The sequence below is a fragment of the Mustela nivalis genome (genome assembly GCF_964662115.1).
Source record: "Mustela nivalis genome assembly, chromosome: 11".
Classification (NCBI taxonomy): Eukaryota; Metazoa; Chordata; class Mammalia; order Carnivora; family Mustelidae; genus Mustela; species Mustela nivalis.
In genome coordinates, this window is record NC_139030.1 from 72,497,975 (window position 1) to 72,517,089 (window position 19,115).

Consider the following 19,115-nt stretch of genomic DNA (forward strand, 5'->3'; position numbering starts at 1 on the left):
CCACAGCCCCCCATGTGGCCTGCCTCCAAGGAGGGCCCAGCCAGGTTTCTGGATATGCAGAGCAAGGCCACAGAGGCAGAGTGCCAGGAATAAAACTGTGAAAGAGCTTTGCTGGAGAATGTCGGGGGCATGTCCTTCCGCTCTGCTTGGGCGGGGGCGGGACAGAAGGGGGAAGGCAAAGGAGAGCAAAGTATAAAATGTTTTGGGACCAGGCAGGCAGAAATCCTGGTTAAAACACACACACACACACACACACACACACACACACACACACACACACAAAAGCCCCTCACCCTGCTTCCGAAGGATAGGGCACTGGAAGCTCAAGACATACCAGACCAGGCTAAAACAGGCTCCTTTTTTATTTGGATCTCAAGGACAGCTACCAGTCCTGAGGTTAGTATTATCCCCAAATCCCACCCTGGAAAAATGAGTAAACCCTCAGCTTTCCCCTCAGCCCTTATCCCTGGCTTTAACTTGGCTTCTGCTTCCCCCGCCAGCGGAGACTCTAGGGCAGCCCTGGCAGAAACACCGGTGTGGGCTCCAAATCACAACGTCTCCTTCCCAGCCCATCTGCTGGGCCCGTCTCTGCCTGCGAGCCTTCTCCAGGTTCCCCCACCCAGTGCCCCCAGCGCCCTCTCAACCCTCCTCTTCCTGCCCTTGATCCTGACCCTGGAAGGTCGCAGGGAAGTCTGCCAACTGTGGATCTCTCCTCCCTAAAGCGGAAATACTCACTTATAAATAAGCCATAAATTCTCACCATCAGACACATTCCGGATATAATTAGATCAGTCCAAAGGCCAGGGTCCTTGGAAAACTGAGCATTGCTCAGAAGACATGCAGACCTTAGGAGGTCTGTCAACTCAGTACCTCCACATGTAGCATCAACAGCATTCTTTCTTTTCTTTCTTTTTTTTTTTTTAAGATTTTATTTATTTATTTGACAGAGAGAGAGAGATCACAAGTAGGCAGGGAGGCAGGCAGAGAGAGGAGGAAGCCGGCTCTCCGAGGAGCAGAAAGCCCGATGCGGGGCTCGATCCCAGGGCCCTGGGATCATGACCTGAGCCAAAGGCAGAGGCTTTAACCCACTGAGCCACCCAGGCGCTCCAGCAGCATTATTTCTAAAGCAAAACCTCGTCACTTCTAGTACCAAAAGACATTCTGCTAATAGACAAGTTGTGCACAAACAAGCAAAAACGTTTTTCAAAGGGGTTAAAAGTGTAAAGGAGAAATTTCCATAAATGTTTGATTGGCCACCAAGGTTTTAATGAACTTGACTATCAAGACAAATATTTCAAAGTTCTTTCAAAGTCTGCTCTCGTTGCTGTAACAAAGTCTCACAGACTGGGAGTGTAAGCAACAGGCATTTATTTTCTCCAAGCTCTAGGGGGTAGAAGTCTGAAGTCAAGGTGTCAGAGAGCTGACTTCTTCCGAGGTCTCTCTCTAGCTTGTAGACAGTGTCTCCCCCATGTCTTCACATGGTGGTGCCTTCGTGCCTGTGTCCTAATGTCCTCTTATAAGGACACCAGTCAGGTGTGTCTTCTAGATCAGGGCCCATCCAAGTGACTTGATCTAACTTCCTGACTTCTTTAAAGATCCTGTCTCCAAACAGTCTCTGACGTGCTGTTGGGGAGGGGCTAGGGCTCATTGGACATATGGATTCTGGGTAAACACCATTCAGCTCATGAAAGCACCTTCATGATTAGCAAACAGCAATTCTTAAAGAGGAGCATTTGGTGTGTAACAGTCACATCTGGATCTACAAAGCCCCCCCCTCCCCCCAGTAAATCTCAAAGCTGCCCCATCATCAACAGGCCTTACAAGGTGCAGCTCAACTCCAGGGCTGCCCAGCACCGCAACTGAAAGAACAGTTACTAGACGTGAGAAGCTCAGGACTGGGAGGCCAGCTCTGCTCCGAGGGTGCCAATGACCAAGTACGGCCCCTCCAACTGACAGCAGCAGGGACGCCTCTGCTCAGCCTCCCTGCCACCCTCTCATAGAAACCAGGAATCAACCGCACACGTGTGAGGTGGGGTCAGTTTGGGTTTCCGCTTTTCACTGGAATACCTTACTGGATTCACCTAAAACCAGGTGTGTCTTGTGCAACCATTAAACCGTCATCCTTGTATGTGGTCAGCAATGTTGACTGGAGGGCTCTAGCAGAAGCTGAACCCGACGCTCCCATTTCCTTAATGCCATTACAATAAACCACATTATTAACATACACAAGTCAGGATTTTAGGCTTGAAACTCTCTTGTTTTTTCTTTTTCTTTCTCTTAAATGGAGCTCTAGAAACAAGGATATGATGACAGCCCTACAAAGAAGGTGTGTCTTCTTCAGACCTGAATGTCCGTTTCCATGGTGGTAATAAGACACCCAGATAAATGAAAGCAATATTCTGTCCTGCGTGGTATCCTCACTAGCAGTCATTAGCAGGAGCATCCCCCCAGGCCAGTGGGAACAGGGGCTGCAGTCTTGGGACGACTGAAGGATGAAGAACGACTCCTTCATCTTTGCAGGGAAGGAAAAGACATGCCAGGCACCTGCCTTCCTGGAACAGGATGCTTTCTTCACTTGCCCAGCAAAGTGTGTACAGCCCTGCTGGTCACTTACTGGAAGTATCCAAGCTCCAAGGGCCTTGTCTCATTCTGCATTGGCCCCACCCCCTTCCTTAAATCTCCAGATCAAAGACTAGGATCTTTTCCCAACAGAGATACCCCCATGGCCTGTAGGACAGAGCCTCCTCACTGGGGCAGGAAAAAAAAGCTTAGAAATTTCCACTGAACAAACTCAAGCATGAATAAAGCATACTTTTTGAAATGTATCACAAATACACACACAAGTATGTACTCATACATACGTGTATAAGTATGTATACTTATATGTATATATGATACATGATAATGTATATTACCATATGTACATATGATATGACACACATACGTCCATATGATAATGTAGATGACTTCGCCACAAACTAAGGAATTCTGCTCCAAGGAGACTGCCAGGGACAACAACACAAGAACCACGAGCACCAGATGCACACACAGCCCCGCCCTGAGAAACACGCTAGCTGTTACTAGTTGATCAGATAAAAGCACTCAGGACTGTTCCATTACCTCCACCAACCTTCCCTTTGGAAACTGGGGGTGGGGAGTCTGATAGTGGTGAAATAAAGGGAAAAGGACAAAAGTAACAGAGAAGTGAGACATCAAGGCGGGGAGAGATATGATGCCATGATTCCCCAAGAGATCCCCGGGCATCGTTAGGATTACCATTCCTAGAAACAAATTCAGGGCACGTCACTTTCCGGTCTTCTGTCTGTCATGGTTTCCACCTACAGGTTATTAATACACACCATGAAGAAACCATACACCACGCATGACAGCCAAGTATGATCTCCCAGTGGAATAAAGCGCTTTACAGAACAAAAATGGAGGCAGTGACCCTTCTATCTTCCAGCTTCTGTACACTTAATTAATTCCATGTTCGCGATTCCAGCATGAATAAATTTTCAAAGCGTATGTCTGCTTTTAAATCTATGCTGACCTTGTATGGAAGGCACAAATGTTTCTGCTAACACAAAACTAAAAAAAAACAATAACAAAAACAAAACAAAACAAAACAAAACAAAAACCTGGGGATCACTCCGGATACCATAATTAATATTCCTTATTCATGAAATAGCTTTGTTTGAAATTATATGATTCAATCAGAAAGTCATTTTCTTTCCAAGTTTGCTGGGCTTCCTATATGAATACAAATCACAGTGACAAAGACACAACATAAGGACTGAAAACGCACTGTTCACTCCTTATAAATGTTTCAACTAGCTCCCAATAAAGCGGCGAGCAGCAGCTCGGAGACTCAGAATATGCTGGATATTTTTATTCTAATTTCCTTAAGACCATTTGCTGCCGTGAAAATATAGCAGAGACCCATGATGGACACTTTTCAGAGGAAATTACCATCAAGCACTGTCCTGTTGAAAGGAGAAGGGAAGGTCCTCAGAAAGCCCGGGGGGTTAAGATGAGAGCACATCACCTTCAGAACTGGCCGGGGGCAAGACTGACTACCAATATCCTGTCACTTGTTACGTGTCACTGTCCTGAGATCACTCCCTCTCTGCTAAACCCACACATGGAGGCCCAAGGATGACCTTCAGTTGGATGAACCACTCTTTATTCCGGTCTCCACACTGGGACAGTGACGCACCTATTAAAATCCTTCTTCTCATCACATCAGCAGCAGTGTCCGTGATGTGGTTTATGGTATCCCTTTTCAATCGTCATGTATTAAAATATTCAATTGGAAAATCTGTTTCCTTCATCTTACCATGTAGCTACAAAGTGAAGCAACCCCAGCTGTCCAGGAAATGCCACCGCAATGATCACATTATTGGGCAGAGAAGAATCATTTGGGGCTCCTGTCAACCATTTCATATGCTACACACAGAGGCCCAGGGAAGAAGCAGCAGCAGCAGAAGGAAGAAGAGCTCACATGACATTAAATATATGTTATGAATAAAAGCCATCCTCGCAGTCCAGACTGAAATTTGCAGCTAGAGAATACGGATTCTACCTTCCTCCCAGTAACTGTTAGGACTTGTCTTCTTCATTCTTGCTCTGTATTTTCTAATTCGACTTGTGTTGCTGAGGTGCCCAAGGTGGCTCAATCAGTTAGGTATCTGATTCAATCAGTTAGGTGTCAAGAGTTCGAGCCCCGTCCTGGGCTCCATGATAAAAATTAAAAAAGAAAACTGACTTACATTGTTTTTTACAAGGAAGGTTATTTTAAATTCTTAAAACTTGGATTTAGGCTGGCTTTTCAACAATTCTGTTTATGCTCTGAACACAATATAAATGACTTAAAAAGCTTTCTTTCTGTTCTGCTCATAGTGACCACCTTTCAAATCCTTCTTGGAAAGTTTCTCCTTTACTACTGAATCCATCCAATAACATGCAAAGTTGGAACGGATCACATAGAAGAAACCAGTGAATCTACACCCCTTTTCTTTACATAACAAAGCAAGAGGGTGACCCATGCTGCAACTGGGTCCGATTTCCTTTTTGCAGAGGAGGGAAGGGCTTCAAGAGGTCAAGGAGTCGCCCAGGGCCAGAGAGCTCGTACGTGGATGGTGAGGGAGATGGACCCAGGCTCTGCTCCTCCTCAGTGCTGTGCTTCCATCCCACACTTGTTATGGGTGGAGGAATTGGGGTCTTTCCTGCTCTGATTCATCCCTGGTGTCCCACGAGGCCTATGAAATGCCACTGGGGATCTCTGGCATTGCCATCAGTGCCCCTCCCCCAACCCCAGGTAGAACACTGTTCCCTTCAGTTATGATCGGTGTTGTCACCCCACAGACACCTGATCAGCTCATTTGCTGATGGCAGTACTTCAAGGTTGGGTGAGAGTAGGGGACAGGGAGTCTCAGGGACACAGGGACTCAGGGGAGGGCCTGAGGCTGGGAGGCAGAACCTCAGTCTGGAGTAGACAGAGGCTGGAGCGTGACCAGATGGCCTGGGTGGTGCCCTTGATAACCGTGGAAGCAGGGCCCAGCCACAGGGGTCAGGTGTGCTGCTTCCAGGAGGCAAGCTTGAAGCGCGTCTATCTGGGGACTCACCAAGACCCTTTCCTCTGCCATCTGGAAAGCAGGTCAGCGAGTCTCTTGCCCAGTCAAGGTGTGAAGGTCAGCCGACCACCTTCAGTATGGGGTACAGTTAGCATGACTCTGTATCTCTTTCCCAGTTAAATAACCATAAAAAATCAAGTTCAGAAAATAAACATGGTACGCTAAACCTTAATCATTTCATCCTAGAAGACACCTGGTGTGATGTAAGACTGATTTTTGTCAAAGTAAGACATTTTCAGAAACAGTATCTTGCCTTTAAACACCCGCCCATCCCTGTAGGCTGTTTTATATCCTCTCTGGAACAAGAAGGGGAAAAATATAAACCAACCCATCAATCACTGTGAAAATCTCTATTTATTTAGCCTAGATTCCTAGAAGCATAATTCCCAGGTCACAGTGTAGGAACCTTTCATTGATTCAACATTTCCAAACTGCTTTCTAGAAAAAGTAAATGATTTCAACTCCATCACTGGGAGCGTGGGGGTTCAACGCTTCCCACCCCTGCACCCTTGCCCACCAAGCATCTTCTGGTAACAGCCCATCTGACGCCCACATAGAAATGGGTGTTTCTATGTCATTGTCATCAGTGATTTTAATATTTGCTTATTTGCTCAAATAACATCTCAGACTAGCTGGGTTTTGTGCATTCCATTCATCTATAACATTCACTGCAAATAGTTGTCCTTAATTTGTCAAAATGGGGATCAGAGTCCATCAAAAAGAAAGAATTTTAAGAAAATTGCTGATATGAAGAACCAGGGCACAGTATTCTCAGGGGTAGCAAATCTCTCTCCTGTTGGCGTTACCCATCTAATGGTTTCCATCTTGTGTTGGCTGGGGCACAAGCTAAAATCAAGTTTTTCTAGACTTTTAGATGCAGCTGAAGCTAAGCTCACAGATTTGCAATTTGTAGAAACCATGCTTTTTTCTACTTTGAAAATTGGTACTTGTTTTCACATAGAGTTTTCCGTGTGCTATTTGCCAGGTGTTCCTCAGAGCAGCAGGGTGGAGGGGTAGAGGGCAACTGCACTTGCAAGAACCCCCAGGAACTCAGAAGGCACCGCTGGCTGCGTGCTTCAGTATGAGTGCGCAGAGTTTACGTTCCTTCTCCTCTGGTGCATCGTCAGTGCCTGGAGCTGCCATGGAAAACAGCTAACCGGGGATGGATGGATGGATGGATGGATGGATGGGCGGGCCAGCCAATGGGACATGGGGAAAGAGGGGAAAGAGCAGTGGAGGTGTTGGGGGGGGGAATGAGTGAATGAATGAATGAACACACAAACCCACCCAGTTCCCAGGGCAGCAAGGGACTCCCTCCCAATGTTTCACTCCCCCAAGATCTGATCCATGCTTATTTTCAGCTTTTTCATCCAAAGATCATGCTCTAATCAAAAAGACATTTTTCTGATTGCCTATCACCACGGTCATCCACTTTGATTTACTGAATTCTGTTGCTTCAGAAACTCCATAAATTAACCCAAGCTCGAAATTAAAAAGCCACTACTTTGATATAAGAGGTACTCCAGAATAAATAACAAGAGAAGCTAGCCCATGATCTAATGGAAGGGCTGAAGTATTTCTAATTGATTTCCTTTTCATCAACCCATGATGCCTAGTGACACATGATATATTGCATGGTACCCTTTGAAATCATGGAACTTCTAGGCAGTGTTCTTTGGCATGTGGTCCCCGGACCAGGGGCGTCTGCAAATACATGGCACCAATGTTAGAAATGCAGAGTCTTCGGCACCTGGGTGGCTCAGTTGGTTGAGTGTCCAGCTGTTAGGTTTTGGCTCAGGTCATGATCTCAGGATCCAGAGATCAAGCCCCGCATCAGACTCTGAGCTCAGAGGGGAGTCTGCTTTAAGATTCTCTCTCCCTGCCCCTCCCCCGACTCTTGTGCCCAGGCACTCTCCCTTTTTCTCAAATAAAATAAATCTTTAAAAAAATTTTTTTAAAGAAATGCAAAGTCTCGGGCCCCACCCCAGACTCCCTGAGTCAGAATCTCTGAGGGCAGAACCCAGAAATCTGCTTCAAAAAGCCTCCCCCAGATTCCTCTCACGCATCTCTACACAAGTGCGCAAAAGCACCACACTAGGGCACAGAGTGTTGGTATCTTTTCTGACATTAAAGATGTAACAGATTACATTTTAAATAAACAATCGACTCAAATGTCTTAAAATGACTGATTTAGTAAAAAGCCAAATGTTCTCTTTTCCCTCCCTCCCTCCCTCATTTCCCTCATTTTTGGAAGAAAGGCACACCATTTGAAGGATCATTAAAATGACACATTTTAAAAAGACATATAAAAGTGTAAGAGGCTTTTAAAGTGTGATAAAGTCAAGGATGGAATAATGGAAAAATTAGAACTTTGGAAGCAGAGACAGAAGGTCACTGGGACTTAGTTTGTCATAGAAAAATAACTTCTCTGCTAGACTCACTCTCTGGTTTAGGAAAAATTGACACTCCTCTATGCCCCACCAAGTCCTCCAGGAGCTCCCTGCCCAGTGACCACACTTACCTCCTCCCAGGGTAGGAGGCCACCTCCTCCAGGGAGCCCTCTGCCCATCTCCCTAAACAACAATACAACTAAATTCCAATACATAACCAGCACAGGAGTTTTAAGTAAACCTTCTAAAAATGTTTCACTACCCTCCTTTGGAACTCTCACAAAAGGCACACTGTCCCGTGTGTCCTCTAAGACCCTATCAGAGGGGCCACTGCACTGACCTGGTGTCAGCATGGTGACCAGGGCTGGGACCAACAGTAACACCAGGAAAGTTGATGCAGGTCAGGCGCTCAGAGCAACTCAGGCACAGGCCGTGTGCCTGTTACACCCACTAGCATTCAGTCCCCGGCAATAGAGTGGGTACCTCTACCCTCTAACTTTTTCAGACAACCGACTAGAGACTTAGAAGGGGTCACTCAAATTGCACAGCGAAGCAGGAGGGGAGGGACAGAAATCTGAACTCAGGTTAGACTGGCTACAAACCCCTGGCTCCTGATGGAGGCAATGGAAAACACGAACCAGGGTTGGGGGGGGTGGCTACAGGCACAGGCCAGCATGTCCCTCCCCGACCTCAGCTTCTTAGGCTGTGGATGAGTTCACAATGCAAATGGAAAACTGTCTTTCCCAGGGAGGAACCTCACCACCAAGGGAGGGAGTAGGAACCACACCCATGGAGCTTGCAGCATCACTTAAGGCACTTTAATTCAGGCAAATTTCAAACCATCCTCCAAGACTCTCCATGGGTCCTGCCTCTACGCATCTCCCTGTGAAGAGGAACAGGGCCATCCACTGATGGCCCATCCCCTAGGGGGACACTAGCACAGTTTCAGGACCCACCCTAGACAAAAAACAGAGCAAAAGGAAAGAAAACAATGTGAAGATCACCGCCCTGGGACAGGGGCCTGCAGAGCAGGTGGAGAGGCAGGTGGCTGGGGGTGACCCCGAAGTTGCAGGAAGATAGAAACAGATGGAAGTGGTGGACACCACGGACACACGGCCAAAAAGCCTCCCCCATACTGGCCCACGACCGTGAGAGATTTTCAAAGCATAATGTGGGAGCAGTTGTCTTCAAGATAAGAAGTCATCTGGGTCAATCTCAGTCACCCCGGTTCTCCTGAGCTTTTTTGCTCATACTGGGTGGGGGGCATTAACTGAATGGCAACAATCTGCTCTACTCCAGACTGAGGGGGCCTGAGGGGGAAGTGAGTGGCCGTGTGGTCCACGATGGGGGGCAGGGAGATGCCAGCCGCCCACGGCCACACTGTCAGGTCCTGGACCACAAAACAATGATGAGATCAGACAGAGCCCTGGAAGAATTTCATTCCAGATGTCAGAGTCCACCCCACGAACAGCAGGATCTCTTTTGCAGACCACTATGACGGGATTCCTCCACCGAGGAGCTCCATAAAGCAGGTTCCGAGGCCTCCCGTGACAGCGGATACATCCCCATCACTCAGGTGGCCTCAGGTAGGTATTTGCTCCCTGCTCAGCAAGTCACTTAGACACTTTAATGGCAGACAGACTGCTAAGAATTGTCAAGGTAATAATTATTCTCATTCACAGGCAGTTGTGACCAAACCATCAGCCAGTGCCTCAAAACGCAAACACACATCCACCCTTCATGCTGCCAGGTGACTTGCACCATGCAATGCTGGCCTTGGGTTGACCGTCCAGGACAGATAGACTCACGCCCCGCAGCTTCTCGTATGTTAGCTGAATCTTTCTCGCTGAGCATCTCGGCACAGTTTTGTGAGCCCGCCTTTAATTTTATGCACAGCTCACGGTATTCATTTTTAACGCTACTGTGCAGGGCTGGCAGCAGTGCACCCGTCTCAGATGGGGAGTCCCGCCCCGGCCAGCGGCACCCCCCCCCCACATCAGTTTGCTCTGCCAAAGTCCCTCTGCGAAGACAGAACAATGATGCACTATCAAGAAAGGATCCCGATGCAAGTCAGTCCATCTGAAACCTCAATCGACAGGTCCAGGGGCACCACCAACGGGTGCGACAGCACGTGGCAGGACCTCGGCAACCCAGTCTGCCGAGCTGCGTTTCGGATCATGGGTCAAACCCCGGGGCCCCTTCAGCCAACCTCTTCTCCGAGATTGCCTCGCACGCTGGGGGTCTGACCCAGCTTCGCCTCACGCTCATTCATGGACAGCTGAATGACTCCCTCCCAGGGGAGAGACTACTGCCGGTCCCCAGCTCAGGGGGTTCAGGCTCTGTGAACAGCCCGTGAATTCTAGCGCCAAGAATAATCACGCGTTCCCCTCCCATAACCAGGGGCGCTCTTCTGTGCCTGCAGGGTGTAGACTCCTTGGAGCCACCTGAGTAAGCACCAGCATGTCCAAGAGATGAATGTCAACAGCCAATGCTCAGAAGTCCCCAGGGGCACACACACACACACACATCCGTGAGCATGCCACATGCCCGTGCAAGGGAAAGAGAACGCACTGGCCGCGTGCTGTGTCCTCGTCCCGCTCCTCCTCGGTATTATCTCATCCGGAAGAAATCTAACTGGGTTCCAGGATTTCTGCTCCCAGCCTCTCATCTTGCTTCCAAGGATTCCCTCCAGTCCTCCCCAACCACCTGCAGTGGAAGCAGCTCAAAGAGAACCGGGACGCCTGCAAGGCCCACTCTGTACAACTTAACAGGCTCCCCATTTCCAGAACGTGAACCCTGCTCTGCAGCTCGGCACCCCCACTTTGTGGCCAGGGAGCAGCGTCCCTGCCCTTTCCACACCTCCTGTAGCACAGGCACAAAACCAGGCAGCACACCCCGGGGCTCTGTCTTCTGCCAGCTCTGATTAGATGATGGGCTCTCCCTCGGGGGAGGATCACAGGGCGCAGAAGGGCCGAATGCGCAGCTGGCTCTGCTACCAGGGACCCTACTCAAGAGACAGTATGGGGGGAGAGAAGCCATGTTTGCCCAAGTCTATGTCTAAAATATGCTTCAATGGTGTGCTTCTCACTTTCTGGCTTCCTGTCCAAAGTCAGAGAAATAGGATTGTGCTCAGACAATCCACATGATGACCTGATCTCCTGGGGCCCCTGCAGATGGAGACAGTCGATTACCAGCGCACCCCCAGGGAAGATGTTTTGGGTCTTACTCGGTAACCCCAAACAGGTAGATTTCCTTTACACCACACACAGAGTTAGCTTCTTCCATTTCTTCCATGTCACGATGATCACTCTTCCCTGAATTAAAAGACAGTTCAGAGAAAATCAAGAATGTCCTCTATACTTTCGGAGACCCCGTGTGTTCACGGGCATCCTCTCCCCGGGCCTCCGTTCCCTCCCCTGCAGCTGGAAGGCAGAGGAAGAAGACAGTTACTGAGATCGCTCCCCTGCCCTCCTGAGGGAATCTGCTGCAAAGCCAAACTGATCCCCGACTCACATTTTCTTCCTTCTAAAAGCAAGAATTACGTCTGTGCTTCCTCATAAACACAGCTCTCCACCGCCGTGTGACTTCTGAAGCCAAAGGAACAATGATTCACCTCCCAGTGAATCAGCGGAGCGGAGGCCAGGGCTCTCTTGCCCTCACCGGCGGGCCTGCCTTCAGACAGCTGGCCCCTGGGGACACCTTTGCCAGCAGCTGCTGGGACACATGGAGGGTGGGGAGGGCAAGTTCAAGCACGACTGTGCACTGAATTCCTGGAAAAACCAAGGCTCGAATCCCGACACAGATGCCTCCGGGTTGTGCCAAGGCTCTCCTGGAGAACCCCGGGGACGGTCCCTCCAGCAAAACGCAGAAGGCTCTTCTGATCTCAAAGCCAGGCTTTCCCTCCTAGGCCAGAATCTCTTCCGTGATGCCAGCGGTCACAGCCCCAGGAAGGCACATGCAGAAAGGCCCCAGCCACGTTTCCTTGTAAATCCTCCCCACCAAATGCCCCGGACCTCAGGGAAGAAAGAAACACACACCTGAGAAAGAGACCCCACTGTAGCAAGCGGCCAGCAGGTTCTGGAACAGGAGTCCCTGGTGCTGGGATGGCTGAGCTGGGTGGGGAGACGCGCACCTCAGACACGGGTGCTCTGGGACCCTCTGGGAAGCGATGTGGAAACACAAGGCAGTGGATGATGGCAGAAACAGCCAGTCAGTAGTGAGCAACCCACTGCTCGTGGAAAGGAAGGGAAGACAGAAATGCAGGCAGAAGCAAGGCAGAGAGGACCCTGGGCCACCACGGAGATACTGAGCCTGAAGGCTAAGTTGCCCAGAAGAATACACTAGCCATCGCTTCTAAGCAGCATTATTAGAGCTATCTCTGCACCCAGATCCAGGTCAGAGCAGGATGTGGGGAAGGGAAGAAAGGAACACAGGTAAACCATGAGACTGGTGAGATCAGACTAGGTGGTGGTGGGGGGGATCTTCTTTACTGATTACTTCCTAGACGGTGGTAATGTAGCAAAGCTGTTTGCAGAATAAAATGTGTATTTTTTACACAGAGAAGAGGATGTCACTCAAAGGCTGAGTGAGAAAAGTGAAGGCTCTAGACAGAGGACAAGCAGTTCTCTGAGGGACGCCACCTGGCCGTACACACATGCGCCACACACACGTGCACACATGCGCACACGCAGGGTTTCTTGTCTAATTTTAAGTTTCCCTAAAATATAACCGCAACACATTTTTTAAAAAATGCACATTTTGGGGACATACCCATACTTATGTATAGTTTGACTTGTCTACATTTGAGGGTAAGATTAGAGACTATTTTTTAAAGTTCAGAAGTGCCGTGATACATTGTTTTGGGTAATGTACAGGTCTGCCCCAGTGCATTCTGTAATTGGCTGGTGGGCAAGGACATGTGCTCTGGCTGATTTATGGGAAATGCCTTCCAATCGTGACCCGAATGAAACTCCCAGGGAGAAAAGCAGTCTTGCAGGCGCAGGCAACAGGCTCGTCAATACACAAATGCCAGGCCCAAGACCGTGTGATCAGACCCAAGAACAAGCAGAGGTAGACGGGGAGGCTTCATCACCTGTCTTGACCCCCAGAAGAACAGCCCAGGACTCCTCTCTCCTGTCTCCCAGTGCACCAAACTTCTGGCCAGTTCACCTTCCTTGGGAAAGGAAAGAATGTGGCTCCCCCCACTCCTTCTCAGGCCAGCTGACCAAAGGGAAGTTCAAAGAGCATGCCCCATAAGGTCTTTAGAATTTACCCCCAAGCCATTCTCCAGAGGTGACAGGGGACAGACATGGTGGCTGGTACCAGAGCCTGCCAGTTCCCAGCTTCCTCTGCAGTCCTGCCCAATTAGACAGCTTAATTACAGACCCACCCTGCTTATGGACTAGCGCCGTGGGCAGATGACCGGGGGGAAACGCGATTCCTTACTGGCCTCTAATTAGGCTGAGCCTGTCAGTCCATGGGTTGGGAAAATGGTACTTGGGAGTTTTAAGATTTCTTTCTTCTGGGCCCTGAGATGGTGACTTGCGATCTGGGAGGTAACACCCGGTGCATTCCTTTTCTGGAAGACAATCCTTCTGCCTGGGCAGGGCTGGCCTCTCCCGACCCTTGAACTTCTGAGGGGAGGAATACTACCTTCCCTTCTGGCCTGGGGCCATAATGGCCATTAGGCACCATTTTTCCTTATTAACTGCACAGTAAACCAGTCAGAATCCTGGGAGATGGGCCAGCTTGGACCAAACAGAAGGCAGGAAATGTGACAGATATCTCAGGCTCACACAGCACAGTGTCCATGTTTCACGTGGGAATCCAGCAGAGACAGCAGGGCCCTGAGTGGTATAGCTGTCCACAATCGGCCACCTCAGTCAGGGGGACGGCACCAGTCAGTGACGGTGTTGGCACACCTCGAGAGGAAAGAGGGAAGCGCCTGTGAACGGGAACCGGAAGTTCGTGGCCCTAGAGGCTGACGACCACATCCCACGGGGACACCAAACACCCGAGGAGATCCTCATGTCAAGGAAAACCGCAAGTGATTTTTGAGCAACCCTGGGTCCCTGAACCTCGTAAGGGACCCATCACAGCTACACAGATGCCAGTTTCCTGAAAGGGAAACTCTCTATTCCTGACATTACCAGGTCCTGAATATTTCAACACCCGACAAATTAATGATCCAAACAAAAAAGAAAAAGTCCTAGAACAGTTTAAACTGCCCTGAAAGCAATTTGGTTTTGTTCTGTTATCTTCCACAGCTCTGATCAGCAGCAATGAACAGACCCGCAACAGGGGTCAAACACACTATTTTGGGCTTGGGAGACACAGCGGCACAACAGGCTCCACTCCGTCATGCCCTGAAAGGGAGAGAGACTCTCTCAGGTTCCTCCTCAAATGACAAACATCTCCTATCTGCCCAAACACACAGACGGTGGAACCAGGAAAGGCCGGGAGCACTGCGGGGATGGGGGCACACCCACCGCACGTGAGGTCATCCCACCACGCTGCCACATCTGCCCTGGGGCCTCAGCCTCACCGCCCAGCGGTTGCTGAGCAACAGGTCCAGCCAGGGAAACAAATTCCTCCCTCAGCCTCCTCGTCCCCTGACCACTCTGGAAACTCTGGGATTCCCCCCTGCCCACCCTGGAAATTCTGGGATTCCCCGGGGCTCCATCTCAGGCCCACTTCTCAGGCTACACAATCCTCCTGGATGACTTCATCCACCCCCAAGGCTTGCCCCAGTCCCGAGATAACCTCAGAATGCTCCTGCTCAGATCTGAGCCTTGGACGGCCCCTGACCCAACAGCCTTCTGGAACAAACCCACTGAGCCACCCCCACAGGCACTCCACACTCAACAATGGCATGGCCAAAGCAGAACACACCCCACACCCACCCCCCAAACCTGAGAGCCACTCCCAGCCCAAATCCTACCAACCACCATGGCCCCAGGCCAGGAGGGAAGGTGCTGTTCCTCCAACCTCCCTCTGATCTCTCCAGACTGACCCCCTTCCTTCACCTCCAAGGCTCTTCGTAGGACAATGGTTTCTTAACAAGCCATTCTTCCCCACAGGGGACACTGGACTGGACTGCCTAGAGATGTGTTTGGTTGTCACCACTGAGGAGAGGTTCCTGCTGGCCTCTGGATGGGTCTCGCGGCCAGGGAGGCAGCCACATATCCCAGCAAGACACAGAACAGTCTCCTCAACAAAGAATTGTCCTGCTCAAAATGTCTATTGCACCCAAGTCGAGAAAACCCGTTTTAGGCCAACATCACCCCTCTCTTGGATTATGAGCTTCCTGGCTGGTCTCCCCCCGACCCCCTCGGTCTCTCCTTCCCCCCAGCCTGTGCTCTACAGGGGAGCCAGGATACACATCTGACTCCAAGACCCACACAATCACCAGGTTCTTCTTCCCCCAATCCCGGAGAGTAAAGCCAATGACTTGCGAGCTCCCCATCACTGACAGCTACTATCAATACTGTGCTCCTTTTCTCTTCCATCTTTTATCTGTGTATGCATAGACCATTTTTTTATTTGTAATTTTTTTAACCAAACTGAGATAATAATTAACCTATCATCTTATAACTCGTTTTCCAATTTAACAAAGTGATGTTAGCATTTTCCCACATCATTCTGATGTTTATCTCTACATTCTTCACAATTTTTTTCCTGGGGACATGCTCCAGTTTTCTTCTCGGTTGGAGCCAATGTTTATGAGACCCCTAACATGTGCAGGGCATCAGACCAGACTAAGACAGGACCCTCCAGGGGCTCCCATTCCCAGGGCCACAACCGTGACAGTGTCACATTCACCTGCCAAGGTCGCAACATCTTGGGGCTGAACACGGTTATCTAGTCTAACTTCCTGTTTTACAGCCAAGGACACCTGGACCAGGGAAGCAGGAGGGACACAACCAGGCCATAGCGCCAGAGTGTGACACCACCAGCTGCATCTGTACTTCCTGGCCATACCTCTATAACATGGCACTACTCCACCTTCCCAGCTGTAAAGGTCTGAAAGTGCTGCCTACTGGCCCAGAGCACCTGGCTTCCCGTTCCTTCGAAATATAGTTACATTCTGACAGACCAGGAGGTGCTGGGCATCTTCCAACCGTATCAGGCAGGTCTAACCCTCAGTGTACAGATAAAGAAACGGAGGTCAAGGACAACTGCCAAACAACATGGGCACACAGTAAATCAAGCTCCCAGCCCCAGCCTGGTAGTGGAAGCCACAGAAATCCCTGGTCTAAGAGTCCTGGAGGCTGGAAGTCCCAGACCAAGGTGTGCACAGGGTCAGTTTCTTCTGAAGCTGCGAGGGTGACTCTGGTGGCCCGCTGGCCATCTTTGGGGCTCCTCTGCCTTCATCATCACATGGTGTTCTCCCAGGGGCATGTTGGTCTCCAAATTAGGACCCACCCAACTCCAGTATCACCTCATCTCAACTAACGATGTCTGCAATGAAGCCTCTTCTACAAAAGATCACATTCTGAGGTTGTGGGGGTCAGGACTTAACAGCATATGGATTCCATGGGGACACAACTCAGCCCACCACAAGTAGTGTGACAAGGATTCAGTGAGGCTGATTCACCACTAAGCCAGCAGAGTTCTGGGATTCTGATGTGGAGGGTCCCACAGCTAGAGGAGGGGGCACTTGGGCCTCCAGAAGGGGAAAGTCTGAACATGCCTCTTGGTTCTGCGCAAGTCCTCTTACATCCCCAACACTTACCCAGAGGGCTCACAACTGCCCATCCACTGCCTTTCCCACAGCCATGACCATGTCTTCAATCAACGAGCTTTCCCTTCCTCTTCCTTCTCTGAGTTCAGCAGCCCCACAGCAACTCAATGAGGACTATGTTTATCTTTTACTAGTCACCGCCAAAGGCACGGGACACTACCCTGTTCCCTGCATGAGGCCAAAGTCCTGGAAAGACGCCCACAAGACTCATTCACTGAAGGAAAGAAAACCACAGCTGAGGGGGACAGAGCCTTGAAGACCAGCCTCATTCCCCAGAATCCTGTTCTCTGGAAGGTGCGATTTTAAAGCATGGAAAGGAAAAAAAACGTCCTACCCAGAACAACATCCTTCAACTATCCCCACCTCACACAAGCCCATGTCCCCCAGGGCGGTGGCTCCCAGGGCACAGCTCTGGTGGAGGGAGGGGCGGAGTTCTGCAAAAGGCCCTGCGGACAATGCTATCACTTGGGACAAAAAAAGTCACTGATCTAGTTGATTCTTTCCAAAACTAAAATCAAAGTGCATCCTTTCTTCGATCTTCTTGTTTTTCTGAGCCTTAAACCACATTTGCCGAAGAATTTAAATAACCTCAGAAACGGGCATTTTCTGAATGACAGATGAAAGAATTCATCCACCTTACAAACCTGAGGACTACCAAATATTCAGGGCAACCTGTTCTTCCAGGTGGGTCTACAGGCAAATCCCACAAAGCAGAGAAAAGGAGAAACGGAAGGGATACCAGCAGCGTGCTCCGGGAGCTTGTGTGAGCACAGCGCATTCACGGAAGTGTGTCACTTCCTTCCCAGAATCACTTTGGGTAGGTATTTGGGTAGCTACCGTCTTTCCTTTCACAGACAAAGAGGCAGAGGTTCAGAAAGGTGTAACAACTCACCTAATGCCACACAGCTGGGCTACGAGGTCAAGGATCAAACTTTGGACACCGTTACTTACATCTCAGGTGCCTCTTGACCAGCAGGTCCTAGGGCAGAAGGCTGTACAAGGTTCCCTGGCAGGGAACAAACGTTCACACTTCTGAGGGCAAGCTGGTCCCTGAGCTGAGGAAGGGCCACAGAAAAACCACGCAGGTCTGAATTCACACAGCTGACCGCCACCAGACAGTTCAAACGGTCAAACAATTCCAACACTACCAAAGGATGATATTATTTTGGTGCACACAAAAAACAGCATTCTATGCTTCAGCTGCACAAGTGAAAGTGGGAGTGTGTGGAAATCAGAGCGGAAAGCCTCACTCTGAGCAAGCTTGCTGAGGAAGGGCTTGCTGACACTTGCAAACATACCAGAAAGATGCCCTGCCTCCCCCCCCCGCCAACCCACCCCAGAAGATTCGGCCTTCCTCTGACCATCCGCAGTGTCACGGACACAGCTGGTCACAGCACAAGGCGGTGCAACTGATTAGGGATGGGACGAGGTCACAGCCTGAGATACTCAATTTTGACACAAGACAGAACTTTCTGATGGACCATGTCTGTCCTCTGGTTCCCATGGGAAGCCGGGAAGTCGCTGTTTCTGGAGAGATCAAGACAGCTGAGGATGCCCTGGGGAACTTCCCAAGGCTGAGCTCTATTGTTTCTGCAGCACCACGGGGGGGGGGGGGGGGGGGGGGGGGGGGATTGTCCACAATTACTATGGTGGTGGTATTGCTGCTGCTATGGTTAAAACTCCCAAGGCTGGGGAGGGGAAATGGGACCCTACAGGATGGTGACCCTGTCTGGCATGGAGCTGGCTTGAAGTGGTGCGCCTGTGCAAACTCAGGCATGCATTGGCAAACACAGACAATAAATTATTATCAGCGCCGAAAAGAAGAAATTCGAGAGATCCACGATTGTGGGACAAGGCAGTGAAAAGCCCTACCATCTGTCTGAAAGCCACAGCTGCTGCCTTCCGTCAGCATCTAGCCCACGCGCGAGGGTCCCCCCTCCTCGAGGATTCCGGAAACTCAGGGAACCTGGCTGCACCTCTGTGGGGCAGGGGGGAGGGGCGCTCAGGCAAAGCGACACTCGGGAGACCCCCCCCCCCAAGCTCCCCCACTGTGAGGGGCTAAGACACCACAGCGGGCTCTGGTTTTGCAGGACACTGGGCTGTCCATCTGCACAGTAAGGGCCAGTCAGGTCGGCCACTGCAGCCCTTTCCACTTTCCAGCCACCAAGCTCCTACACCGAGCGCTAAGACAACCATCAATCTCAAGAGGAACAGCAAGGTGACAGGGCATATGTTATAAACCACACACCAATGTGCCATCAGGCTCTGCCTGCGTGTATCCCGACTGACCGGACATTGTTCCAACAGAGGAGAGAGCCTCGACCCCCTAGAGAGAAGCCCAAGGTGACA

The 19,115-nt window shown here is 50.1% G+C and overlaps 1 protein-coding gene across 4 annotated transcripts in view; it reads right to left on the bottom strand.

Annotated features, from left to right (window-relative positions):
* The window catches only part of AGAP1 (ArfGAP with GTPase domain, ankyrin repeat and PH domain 1), a 504,744-nt gene that overhangs the window by 374,924 nt on the left and 110,705 nt on the right, over positions 1-19,115 (bottom strand). The window lies entirely within an intron of this gene.